This window comes from Mustela putorius, unplaced genomic scaffold (genome assembly GCF_011764305.1).
Source record: "Mustela putorius furo isolate JIRA1106 unplaced genomic scaffold, ASM1176430v1.1 tig00000738_pilon_pilon_pilon, whole genome shotgun sequence".
Taxonomy (NCBI): domain Eukaryota; kingdom Metazoa; phylum Chordata; class Mammalia; order Carnivora; family Mustelidae; genus Mustela; species Mustela putorius.
The window spans coordinates 7,783,407-7,796,958 of NW_025421463.1; positions in this window are offsets into that span (position 1 = coordinate 7,783,407).

Below are 13,552 nucleotides of genomic sequence, written 5' to 3' on the forward strand. Positions count from 1 at the left end.
ACTCTTCCATAAACTGGAGAAGCCCCCAATTCTTGTGTTTAGTCCTTCATGTTAAAAATGCATAGAATGGTTACCGTTTTCCTGACTGAACCCCGAAAAGCTTGCTCCTACTGAACACGTATCATAGGAGAACGTCTGTGTGCTTTTATGTTAAAAATAATCTCTGATTATTTCTTCTTCCCTCCAGGAGTGAGGAGATCAAGGAAAGAAGATGAAGCAGGAAAAAAAAACAAAAACAAAAACAAAACAAAACAAAACAGAAACAAAGATGAAGCAGGAAAAAAAAGAACAAAAATCAAAAAGCAAAAAACCCCTCTCGATCTGCTCCATCTTTATCACCCATTTGTATTTCTTCTGTAAGTTGTCAGCTCATGTGTTTTCTTCTAGATTTTCCCCCTTTTGTAAAAAATATTTTATTTTTAATTAGTATCCACGCCCAGTGCAGTGCTAGAACTTACAGCCCTGAGCTCAAGAGTTGCATGCTCCACTGACTGAGCTGGCCGTCCCTTGATTTTTTTTTTCCCTTTAATTGGATATTGCTCCTTTATTTTCTTGATGGAACCCTTTGTATAACATAGATAGTGATCTCTTGTGGGCCACTTTTGTCCTGGAATATTGGGAAGAGGGAACGCCCCTCCTCTCCCAATGCATACACACTCAACACACACACACTGTCTCTGACACTCATACTCTCACACACTCAAACTCACTCTCATACATTCACGTGCACAGACACACTCACACCCATTCTCACACACTCATTCCCCTCATACTCACACACACGGTCACTTTTACACTCACTCACACTACCCAGTATTTCACACACTCACACTAACACACTCATTCACTCTCTCACACACTCTCGCGTTCACACTCCCACACCCACTCCCATGTTCACGCACACTCACACTCACACACGTGCATCCCTGATGTCCGCAGACGGGAGGGATCTTAACCCCTCTCTCCATCTCCTCCCACCTTCCAGTCTTTCTTTTTCCCCAGGGAAGAAATGACACTTGGTTCAGGGGGTCACTGTTCCGGGGGTGTCCACGCTGACTTCTCATTCCCCAGGGACACCTGAAATCATCAAGCAACCCATCCACTCCACCCCAGCTCCTGGGGCAGAACTTCCACTTTCCAGCCTCTGTGTCCGTGGCCCACAGGTAAGTCAGGACGAGTGGGAAACACAGACCCAGCTTCCCCATGGGTTTGTTCGTGGGCTACGGAGGTTGGGCTCAGAGAAGAGATGATGAAAAGACCTTCCTCTTTGTACAACAGGTTTTATAGAAATTTTGCGATTTGTGTTATTGATTAGTTTTCAGCCATTAATGAAGCCAACGTTTTATTCTCCATTTGGCTCAATTCTTCATGCTTCCTGTGTCCACCATCCCACACACCTTTTACAATCATCTTTGGTCAAAAATGTCAGCCTTTTCTGTTAGGGTTTTGGGGTTTTATTCCTTCAAACATTATTCAAAAAGTATTCTTTTTTTTATTTTTTAAAGATTTTATTTATGTATTTGAGGGAGAGAGAGACAGTGAGAGAGAGAGAGCATGAGAGGAGAGAAAGTCAGAGGGAGAAGCAGACTCCCCGTGGAGCTGGGAGCCTGATGCAGGACTTGATCCCAGGATTCCGGGATGGTGACCTGAGCCGAAGGTAATCACCTAACCAACTGAGCCACCCAGATGCTCTCAACAAGTATTATTTAAATATTCCCAACATGCCAGGTACCGTTTTTAGTTCTGAGAATATAACCATAGTAATAAAAACATACGGATCCCCCTCGCCTCATGAACTGAGCGTGCCAGTATTGTCTAGAAGGACATTCCTGTCCGAAGATTATAAAAACAGTTGCCTGCGTTTTCTTCTAGTAATTTCATGGTGTCTTTTTACTTTTAGATTTTTAGCCATTTGGAAATTATTTTTGTGAATGGTGTGAGGCAGGGAACCTACCCTCCAAACCGGAGCTGGTTGATTATCTCAAGCATTTTTGTGTATGTGTGTCATCTTTTCACCATAATTTGAAATGGCTTCCATTGTCTTGTAGTAACTCCCCACATACATCTGGTTTTATTGCAGACTTCTGTGGCGGGAAGCCTTGTAAGGGTGTATTCTCACACTGTGGAGTCCCCTCCCCTCAAGGATGAGCGGGACCTGGAGACTTGCTTTCAAGAAGTGATGAGGTGTCACTTCTGAGATTAGGTGACAACAGGCCGTGACTGCCTCCCACTGGCTCTCTCTTACTTGATCATGTTGGCGAAGCGAGCCGCCATGTTGGGAGCTGCAGGAGAGAACCGATCACGTGTTGAGAAACTAAACTTGGTTGGGTGCTGACCAACAGTCAGGAAGGGACTGAGACTCTTGGTCCAATAGTTCGGGAGGAGCCAAATCTCACCAGCAGTCACCCAGTGAGTTTGGAAGCAAATCCTCGCTCAGCTGAATTTTGAGAGGACCATGGCCCCAGCGGGAGCTTTGACTGTGGCCTGGCCTGAGCCACATGTGGTCTGACTGTGAGGCCAGGAGGTAATACATGGTACTGTTTTATGCCAGACACCTGCCACACTGTTCCCAGTCTTTCCTTGAAGGTGGGTATCTTCAACCTCGGGGAAGTCTTAGAGTCTGACTTTGTACCCCTTCTCCTTGGGACAGTGACAGCACCAGTGGGATTGGCCCAGGTGGCCCCCTGCCACAGCCCGATGGAGAGGTTCCCAGGGCCTGTGGGACACATGACCCCGAGTTCCTATTCTCTCATTTGGGATGGTGATGTAAGTACTTCCCTCAAATTTCTTTCCCAGTGTCAATAAGAAATAATTAACATACATCACTGTGTAAGTTTAAGGCGAATGACATGATGGCTTGATTTACATGCCCTGTGGAATGACAGTAGATCATATATATATAGGTCATAGATACAACAAAAAGAAGAAAAGAAAAAAAGGGGGAGAAATTCTCCTTGTGATGAGGACTCAGGATCTACTCTCAACTTTTCCAGACCTCTAATTTTTAAGAGAAGCATATACATAAAGAAGGAGCAAAGTAAATGGAATTCCAACCACACAGAGTCTTTTCAAACATCACTTGGAGGAGGTAACTTCCAGCAATCCCAGGCATGATGCAATTCTTTCTTGTTAGAGATTAGCAAGCCTTTCTTGGAAGGACCTGGAGCCCAAGGCATAAATTGCTTAAGAAAACCAGGCAAGAGCGAAAGAAAGAAAAACAAAGAAAGGAAGGAGGGAAGGAAAGAAAGATGGGCTACCCAACTCAGTCTTGTCCGTGCACCCAAGATGTAGGAAGCCTGTATCCGAGACACAGTTCTGAAGCAAGGAAAGCTTTATTATCAGAACGGCAGCCCAGTGAGAAGGCAGGGAGTCATTCCCAAGGCTGCCTTGCCCTGTTGAGCCAAGGGACAGCTCTGTGTTTGGAGAAGGAAGTGAATGCAGGAGAGGAGGGTTTCTTGAAACCTCTGATGGGGGAGGGGCGGGAGAGCTTGAAACAGCCTGGAGGTAAGCACTGTTCCAGACAGCAAGGCGCTGTTTGGGACCTGGTACAGTCAGATATGTCAAGACAAATGTTACAGCCCTTGTCCCCATTAGGTTTCTACAATCAGTAGGTAAACAGGGAGTAGGGATAAAAAGGCAAAGTTAATGATTGATCTTGCATGAGGTTAAGAGGTATGTAAAACACAATTAAGTAGGGAACAAAACACAACGTGGGGCTAAGTTAATAATGCAGCGAATACCACTATAGTTCTGCTCATGCTTGCCAAAGAGCTTCAGGAACTGAGTGTCTGGCCCCAGAAGGAGGAAAGATTCCCCCTCTTCCTACCAGAAGAAGAAAGTCCTGGTACTTTGCTACCATGAGGTCTCAGGTTCCCTAAGAAAATCTGAAAATCATCCACCAAGGGTGCAATGTGAACGTGGATAAAGTGATAACTGGGACGCTTCCTGCTTCCGACTATGGAATGACAACAGTGTGCGTTCAGGATATTAATGATTTCATGTGTTACATGGAAATTACAGCAACAATTTTATCCTGAGTGTTTAGAAGCTTTTAATGCTGACCTTGTCCATCCAAATTTTGAAAAGAGAAGACAATAGCCTGTAAGGCACAGATGAGAAAAGCAGATGTTGTCATGGAGAGAGAGAAAATGAATAGAATTATAAGAAATATTATGTGCAAATAAATGTATGCCAGTCTCTGGGAAAATCTCGCTGAAAGGCACAACTACCAGGTGAAATATACCAAAACGAAGTCAAAGAGCAGTAGAGATGCTAATGGAAAAGAGAAAAGATGAAACTCGTTCTGATGTTGGTTTTCATGGGATGCTCAATTTCATTCCCTTCCACAGGAGACGGGCACAGCTCCCAGGAGGGCCTTTTTTTTTTTTTTTTTTTAAGATTTTATTTATTTATTTGTCAGTGAGAGAGTGAGCGAGAGCGAGCATAGGCAGACAGAGTGGAAGGCAGAGTCAGAGGGAGAAGCAGGCTCCCTGCGGAGGGCAAGGAGCCCGATGTGGGACTCGATCCCAGGACCCTGAGATCATGACCTGAGCCAAAGGCAGCTGCTTAACCCACTGAGCCACCCAGGTGTCCCCCAGGAGGGCCTTTTACTTTGGACACAGATCCTTGAGACAAGAATGCCAGCTGCCATGTAGGAAAAGGAAGCAGTTTTCAAAAACTAACTATGTCCCCTTTTATTTTTTTAAAGATTGATTTTTATTTATTTAGTTAGTTTAGAGAAAGAATACGCACAAGAGCGATTATGACCTGGGGGAGGGGCAGAGGGAGAGAATCTTAAGCCGACTCTTTGCTGAGCAGAGAGCCTATGTGGGGCTCAATCTCACGACCCCGAGATCATGACCTGAGCTGAAACCAGGAGGTTTTGGAGGCTCAACTGGACTGAGCCATCCAGGCGCCCCCAGCAATGGCTCCTTTTAAACGTAAACTACTAAAACCCAGAATAATGGTAGAAAAAAAAAACGGAAAACCATATTTAACAATGAACCACTTAGAAACTCGTCATCCAGACAGTTCAACAGTCAAGGTCATCCGAGATTTTAAGGTCTTTTAAAGCAAGTCACGGTTAAGCAATAGGGAATCCTTAGTTATTTAACTGATCCCAGAGGAAGGGGATACAGATGGAGGGAAATTTCCACATTCATTCCGTGCTCACATTCCTACAACGTGGGGAGAGAGCATATCCCCCCCCCCCTGCTTTGGAAAGAAACCTAAGGTCGGGAAGGTCCTTTTCAGAATGGAGGTCAGCTAACAGCTCATCAGGAACAGACTTGCAAGCTTGGGGTTAAAACTAAGGAAAAAGGTTCAAAGCCTAATGCACTTTTGCTTTACTTGAACTCAGTCCTGCCTCCCAGAAACAAATGAGTCCCTCTGATGCTAATAAACATGTTAATTTACTCTTTGTTATTCATATTCAGACTCGCTGAATAATTTAGCTATTTCTAATGCCGGTGAAACATTGCTCAGGCTAAATTATATAACTCGTGAAAGTTGATGATGATTCAAAAATTGTCAGGCTAAAGGATTATAGGCTTAACTCGTGAATTTATTTGATGAGATGATTCAAGTAGGCAAAAATTAGGCAGTCAGGACACTGCTAAATGCGGGACTTGATCCCAGCAGCAGGCTTAGCAAATTTCTTAAAGAAGCGTGAAATTCAGAGACTGTGACGCCCCAATGGATGATCGCGGCATTAAGAGAGACATCCCTCTGTTCTCTTCTTACTGCAACAGAATTTTAAAATGGGTGATACTTGCCAGCTTTTTTTAGCTGACATCCAAATCATAAAACAATGCTGTTCATTACCATCATTTTAAACTGTCTTCCATGTCCCCCACATCTGATAAAGCTAGCACAAAAAAAAATCTATAGATTAACCTTACTTATAAATGCAGACACAAACTCATCAAATAAGATATCGGCAAATCAAACACAGAAATGTTTTCACAGAATATCTGAACGGGTAGAATTCATTCCAACAAGGCGGTGACGGTGCCAATGTAGGAAATCTGTCAGCGCAAAAGATAAAAGGAGAAATCCTACAGGTAAATCCTATGGCATTAGAAATTGCCCCATGACCCAGACCCATTGTCTCCTTCGTGGGTTTGGCGTTCGAAGGGACTGTCCACCATGGTGGCTTCCATGTCACCAAGGTGGGAATCATCAAAGCAAAAATGGTACCAGGCAAAGTTAAACAGAGAAGGATGACCTTATTCAAGGCTACTACAATAGGAAGGAGAGACTTGAACCAAGTGAGAACTGGGCTCTTTCTGCTTCTGATTAGACAACATTGTGCATGGAGGGTATTAGTGATTTCATGTATTACATGGGGATTATAGCAACAATTTTCTACAAGTTCTGAGTTCAAAGACGCTTTCTCAAAATGATGTTTAAAACCCGTTGTGCTCAGAATCCCTCTAATTTGCTGCTTCCGTAGGGAGACCTGTCTTAAGAATTAAAGAAAAGTGATTGCATCCTTGTCTCAAGTGAGACGCGTGTCACATGGACACTGGGAACTGCTCACAGAGCTGTGGTAGGCGTCTCCCAGGCCATGGGCCAACCCCACTGGTGCTGCCACCATCCCGAGGGGAAAGGGCACCAAGCTAGACTCTAAGACTTCCCTGGAGGTTAAAGAGCCCCACCTTCAAGCAGAGGACTGGAAACAGTGCTGGGATGTCTGGGCTCTGCCTGGCCACATAATGAATGGGAAATAAAGAAGGACATTCTTTGCCTAATCAGTCTTTTTTTTAAAGTTAATTAATTAGTGTTTCGGAGGGAGGGGCAAAGGGAGAAGGAGAGAGAATCCAAGCAGACTCTGTGCGGAGCATAGAGCCCAGCACAGGCTTCCTTCTCAGGAACCTGCGATCATGACCTGAGCAGAAACCAAGAGTCGGATGCCTAGCCAACCGCTCCACCAGGGTGCCCCTGATCACAGTCTTTTGGGCTTGGGCAGCTGCTGTCTTTCATGGGAATTGAAAAGAATCCAAGTCCAGAGAGGACCGGCATTCCCAACCACAGCCAGCCCCATGGCCCCCAAGAACAGCAGAGGCTGTCCACCTTGGCCTGAGCCTTCTTTGGGAAAGGACATCCTGGAGCAGGGGTGTGCCCTGCCCACCTCTGGCCACAGTCCTAGTCCCTATCAGAGCCTGAAGCCCCCCTCCCTCCATGGGCTGCCCGGCCCCCTGCTGTGAGGCCGGAGGTTGAGTGACATCCTGCCCTCATTAAGTGGCTCTCCAGCAGGATTGTCACAGACTGTCCCACTCAGCACCCCGCCGAGCTCGCCTTCTGAACTGCTTGTGACAAACCGACATGTTTCTGTGACTTTCACAAACTGGGTCTGACTTCCCAGGGGCCCCTCAGCTGCAGGCCCCGGGAGACAGATGTTCTAGACCTGGGGGGTGTGGGGCCTAGATACGGATCATGCCTGTGAAGTCACCAAGATAAATGCCACCTTGTATGACTTCTCAACCTCTCAGTAGTAACGGTTTTTCCGTTTGTAACCTCCACTCCAGTGGGTCTGTATCTCTCAGTCAAAAACGGTCAGGCCAGCAGACAGAACACCGTGGCCCAGGCATGTCCCCAAGGTCATTGTAGAGACTAGGATGGATCTAGGATGAAGTTTCCTGCTGTCCTTTCTTGGGAAAAGAAACCCACAGGAAATGAGGGAAACATAGGACCACCTGCCTTGCTTTTGCAAGGGACCACCCTATTATCAACAATGAGAAATGTGTCTATTTGTATTAACATGACTTTTGTATTAACATGTATTAACATGACTTTCTTTTGTGTTAACATGACTTTTATAAAAATATAAAATGAGGTTGATGGTAAAGGATGGTTTCTTTTCAATTGTTCTTGTTTTGAAATAAAAGTTGATATGCTTTTACTCCTGTTTTTGCTTTTTTTTTTTTTCCCCCTTTTACTCATCAATATCAATGAAAACTCAATGCCTGGAAACACATGCGCAGAGGCTGGAGGCAGAGAAGCAAGGGATAGAGGGGAAGGATGCTTCCACTTACTAACTGGGGGCACAGGAAAGGGGTCCCACATCCAGCATGCAAGGGGTGGGGCCGGAAGTGCACCTGGGAGCTGGGAAGAGACCGAACAAGTCTGTCTCTTGAGTTTTTAAGAACAGAGACTTGGGCATGGAGAAGAAGGCAGGAAGTCAGCCGTCAGGGGGGATCCCCCCCAAATCACCTCCACGGTGAGGACCTGGCCTGGTTCCATTGGGTGCCCAGCCCCCCTGTCCCAAATTAGTTCCAGGTGCACAGGCCTTGGGCACCAGTGTGAGAACCCCCCTTTCCCTGGACTGGAGTTCGTCCAGATTCTTCTGTTGTTTCCGATCCTTGGTATGACTTGGTTCTTTTGGATTAATAGCTGTTGTTTTTTTGAAGATTTCATTTATTTATTTGACAGAGAGAGCGATCACAAGCAGGCAGAGAGGCAGGCTGAGAGAGAGACGGGGAAGCAGGCTCCCCGCCGAGCAGAGAGCCCGATGCGGGGCTCGATCCCAGGACCCTGAGATCATGACCGAGCCGAAGGCAGAGACTTAACCCATTGAGCCACCCAGGCGCCCCTGAATTCATAGTTTTGAATGAGGCAGAAAAAGTGGTAAGCACGTGCCTTGAAAGATGAGGTTGGAGATGTCATCGACCCAGGGCTGCCTGACATGAGGAGGGGACCGGGGAGATCAGGGATTGGAGTTTGGTGTGGACGTGAGGATGTTGAGTGGGTCCAGGCTGTTGGGGACCATCAGCTCCCCATCAAGGACATGGAGATACCCGTCATCCCAGCTGTCTTTTTCCTGATGGAGGAGCCTAAGTGACTGACCTGCCACTGGGTGTCCTCAAGATAGCCTGAGGAGGGCGGGGCTCCAGGATGGGGGCTGTGGCTGGCAAGGTGGACCTCCAGTCATGGTACATGCCCATCAGCCGGACCACCTCCCTGGGTCTGATCAACATCGGGGAGCCTTTGCCTCCATGTTGCAGATCCACAACACTTTTTTCCGACGTGTGGTCCCCCATCTCTAATCTTAAAAGGGGAAAAAATTCATGTGGGAATAAAATGACCATATGTTAAGGATGTTATGGAGTTCCTGATTGATGACCAAACCAAGCAAATGTTACAACCAATTCAAAGGGGAGTCCAAAGAACAGAAACATTTATTATATTTATAGATTAGGAACTTTGGGATAAACTGCATGCCTGTGTTACGTGTGTGGGCGGGGGGTGGTTGTGGTGGTGGTAGTGTCCTTCTACTAGGCAGAGTTTGCTTGCACTCCTGGAGAAAAGGATTGCTTTTCATTGCTATCAGTTATGTGCAATCTACAGAGTTATAAACTAGCTCAAAAACAGTAGAAGGCTAGATTTGGATTTCCCTCGCCCATCACAGTGCGTGTGCTCCAAACAAAGTGTGATTTTCCTTTGAAGACATCCAGCAATCTTTTTTGCTTACTTCAGATTTCCTTAAGAGACAAAGAGGAATTTTTAAGTATCTGGTTAAAGCTGGTGTCATTTCTAGCAAGCCGGGGGCGAGAAATAAATTGGACTACTGTTATTATTCATAACCAGATGTGTCACGGCTTGACATTCTCCTTTATCTCCTGGGCTATCTCTATCTTTTTCTTTAGGGATTATCTAAATATATGCCTAAGGACCTTCAGAGCCTTTCTGGCAATCTCTACTGGCCTGCATTATGTTTTAAGATAATGCTGGTGTGGCTCTGTCCCCTCTCTTCCCAGCTCAGGGTGAAGGGGACTGGGAGAGGTACATCTCCACCTGGCCCAGAGGGTGGGGGCTTGCTGGGCTGTTTGGGGCTTACGAATGTCCTGGGTGCCATAGGAAGACAGTGACCCCACTTGGGAACAGAATTATCTCCATAGACGCTTCTAGAAACACGTGGCACTTGGGCCCCTTTCATGGGCAGACAAGGTTGGGGGGCTGGACTGGCCTGCCCCTTGGAGGCTTCTGGAAGGTTTCCTGATGTATCACAGCTCCTGGCCACTGGTCCAAGGGCAGGACCAGCATCCTCCTCGGGTCCCCAGCCCCGGCCTCTCCAGAGCACCACATTCAAGGACGGGCTTCTAGATCCCGACCCAGGGTCTCTTCCCCAGGCTCCCACCACACACTCTGTGGTCTGTAGACCCAAAAGCCCTTTTCTCCTTGGTCTTCTCCTCTTCCTCAAGACTGCCACGCCCGCCCTTCACCTGCTCCCCTGTAAACAGCTGAAGGCCCGAGGGACATGTGAGTATCCTAACTTTGCTTAATCCTTGCTGTAGTATTATGAAGTCGAGAAACAGCTATGATTGTTCCCATTCTACAGGTGATAAGTTGAGACTCGGACCGTTGAAGTCACTTGTTCAGGACCACACAGCTCTGTGCAGAACAAGAATCAGCAGCCCCCCCCACCCCCGGGCCAGGGACTGCAAAGCTAGCTCTCTTTCCCCAGCTCTAGGCTGACTCCAGTCGTGAGCTTCCATGGAAGAGGTTTTCATAAGCATAGCCCCGCCATTGTCAAGGGAGGCCGCCATGCTTCGCAGCCCTCTTGTCCCCTCATGGGGGCCATTTCTCAAGTGCTCTGAGGTCCTGTCTTCCTCATGATTGGTGTTCGGTTCTGGTGCCCCCGTGACCCTGTGACACACCCTTGATGAAAGGGATGTAGCTTAGGGGAGTAGGGTTGGGGTCTCCTCTCTGGTTCCCCATTTTGGGCTTAGGTCACCCTACCATGACTTGCCCCATGTCTGGCCCTTCTCTGGCCTCAACAAGACCAGGGGCCCGGGGCCAGGGCCTGTACTAAAGGAGAAGTAGTGGGGGGCTCAGGGGCCATGGGGAGGTGTATTCCATGTGGGGTGTCTCTGGAAAATCTGAGGGGAGGTGTCCTCTGGGCAGTTGGATCTATGGACCTGGAGAAACACTGGGAGAATGCTGGAGAGCCCGAGATCCTAAAGATGGAGCACCAGAGGGGGTCATATGGCATGGGTGGTGCAAGGGAGCACAACCCTGGGGACACTGTGCTGGAGGGCGGAGCCCGGGCCAGAGAGGACAGAGAAGGGTGGGGACAGGGACCTGAGAGGTGGCAGGTGTTACACGGGAGACACATATAAGGCCCTGGGACAGGCCACGGTCTGGCTGCCATGTCTAAGGATCGCGGTAAGTCCAGGGACAGGCTGACAGGTGACAAGGCAAGGTCCCGGGTGACACTGGCGAGAGCCGGTGCTGCGGCATGGGGGGTGGGAGCCAGACTGTGGCCTGCGAGAAACGGGAGGAGGAACACGGCTCTTGGGCAAAGCTCGCCTACGGAGGGAGGGCCGAGGAGACACAGAACTCATTGTGGGTCCTGGCTGGGCAAGGACAGCTGTCGTTTCAAAGATGGAAGAGTGTTGACTGTGTTTTCAGGTGTGAGAAAGCAGGCCAGACGAAGAGGGGATCCGCTGATGGGGCTGAGGGACACGGGAGGGAACGGCCTGGTGTAGGGAAGGAGTGTGGTGACAAGGAACAAGAATGCCAGGAGCTTGGACCTGGAAAAGCCTGCTGGCCAAGTGCCTGCCTTCGGAGAAGCTTCTGGCTTCGCTTCGGCGTGACCCATCACACGACAGCCCCCCAGCCCCCACCCCCACCTCTAGGAGCTGACCCAGCAAAGCAATGCATCTGAAGGAACCCGTTGTCCTGGATCAAACCATTCACATGTGTGGCTGAAAAGAACAGGCGCTGATTAGATGTCCCCAGTCAGCGGGCGGTTCTGCTCCTGGAAGCCAGGTCGGGACATCCACGTGCAGCAGCTAGCAGGGAGCTGGGCCGCGGCTGGAATGACAGAGACAGCCACATGAGTGTCACTGGGCCGCCTCCCTCCCCTCCGTGGGGGCCGCTCACCCTCCAGGCCTTCTGTCTGCATGAGTCCTCAACACCGGGCAGCTCCGTCTGCTTCACCCGCTGGCTGACTGGGAGCCGACAAGCTCTGGCCCTTGCCCACCTGCCCCCGAGGTCCCCCACCTCGCTCCCCTGCACCCTGCTGGCTGACCCAAGTCAGATGGGAGGAGAAATCATCCCCACCTGTGAACAAGAGGCCCCACGAAGGTCACAGCACAGAGGGGCGTGCAGGTGGGAGGGACAGTGGCCATTGTCCCCGGAAACAGTTGGCCACGGCATTCACTTGAGATAGAACCTTGCCGTGAAAATGTCTTCGATGTTTTTTTAAACCCTTCAGTGAATGCTAATGAAAAGAGAAAACATTATCCCTAATGAAGTTTCTCCTTTATTCTTTTATTACGCAGATGGGCATTTCTTATGGGAAAGTGACAAGACCACGTTTCACCAAAAGGGAAAAGGAGAATCCCCTGAATCTTGTTCCCTAGAGAAAACACGCAGGAGATGGGGGGACTCTGGAGAGTTCCGGACTAGCAGTTCATCCTGAGAGACCTTCAGCCAGAAATCCCTTTTCTGACGATTAAAGTTCTGAAAAGATTCGTTGCCCGCCATGGGAGGTCATGAATGGAACCTGAGATGTTATCGGTACAGAGAGGAACATGAATTTGAAATTTGAGATCTAATTTATTGGATGTCTGCTGGCTGTCTGGCAGTATGCTGGGCTTCTGCTACCCCAGTGCTCACAGTAGAATAGGAGACAGAGGAGTGGACAATTTCAGCTCAGTGTGGCAGGAGCTAGAGCAAAGGGGTGCTGGGGGTCCCCGGGCACTGGGGCTGGGAAGGCACAGGAGGGGAGACAGGAGGAGAGAGAGAGCAAATTTCTCCCATGCACGATGACCCCCACGGGATGCACTGAAACACAAGCAGGGGTGCACCAGGGCCGGAAGCTAAAGGGAAAAAGCATAAACAGATATAGGCAGGTGGACAAGGAATTTATAAAAGGACCTTGGATGTGATGTAGTATGTCTCAGCTTTTAGTGTTTCTTATTTCCAGATGGGTACTGGATCTTTTTTTTAACAAGCTATTTTGTAACACAAGTACTCAAACCCACATGAAACAGTTTAGCTTAATAATAAATTATTATAAGGTGAATATCCTTGTAATTGCCTCCCCCAGGATAGGAGCGAGATCCTTGCCCTTCTCCCAGGCCAGCTTCCCTGCCCGCCCCAAAGCAGTACCCTGACTCCTAGGGGGGCCTCTACCACCACCCCAAGTGTCCTTCTCCTGCACCAGCCACTGTGTGTCTCTGAACACTACGCATACTTTGCCTTTTGTAACCTATACGTACCCGCTCTTTTCTCCCCTTGCAATGTATTTGCTCACACACTTCTCATGCTGAAACTGAATCAGGCAGTTGAAATATAAATACATATTTATTATCTCGAGAGCAAAATGCTGCACTAATTAAGGATGGTGAAAGCTATTAATTTTATGAAGAAAACCGTAATTAAGAGCTTTAAAAGTTAAATAGGGACAGAGGTGGATGGTCAGTACAAATATTAAGACAGTGTATTTGCTTGGTAATTTCAGGAAGACTATTACAGACCAATCCTGTTAAACTTAAATAACAGTAGAAGGCAGGAAGTAGAGATTTAATTATATTATAATTCT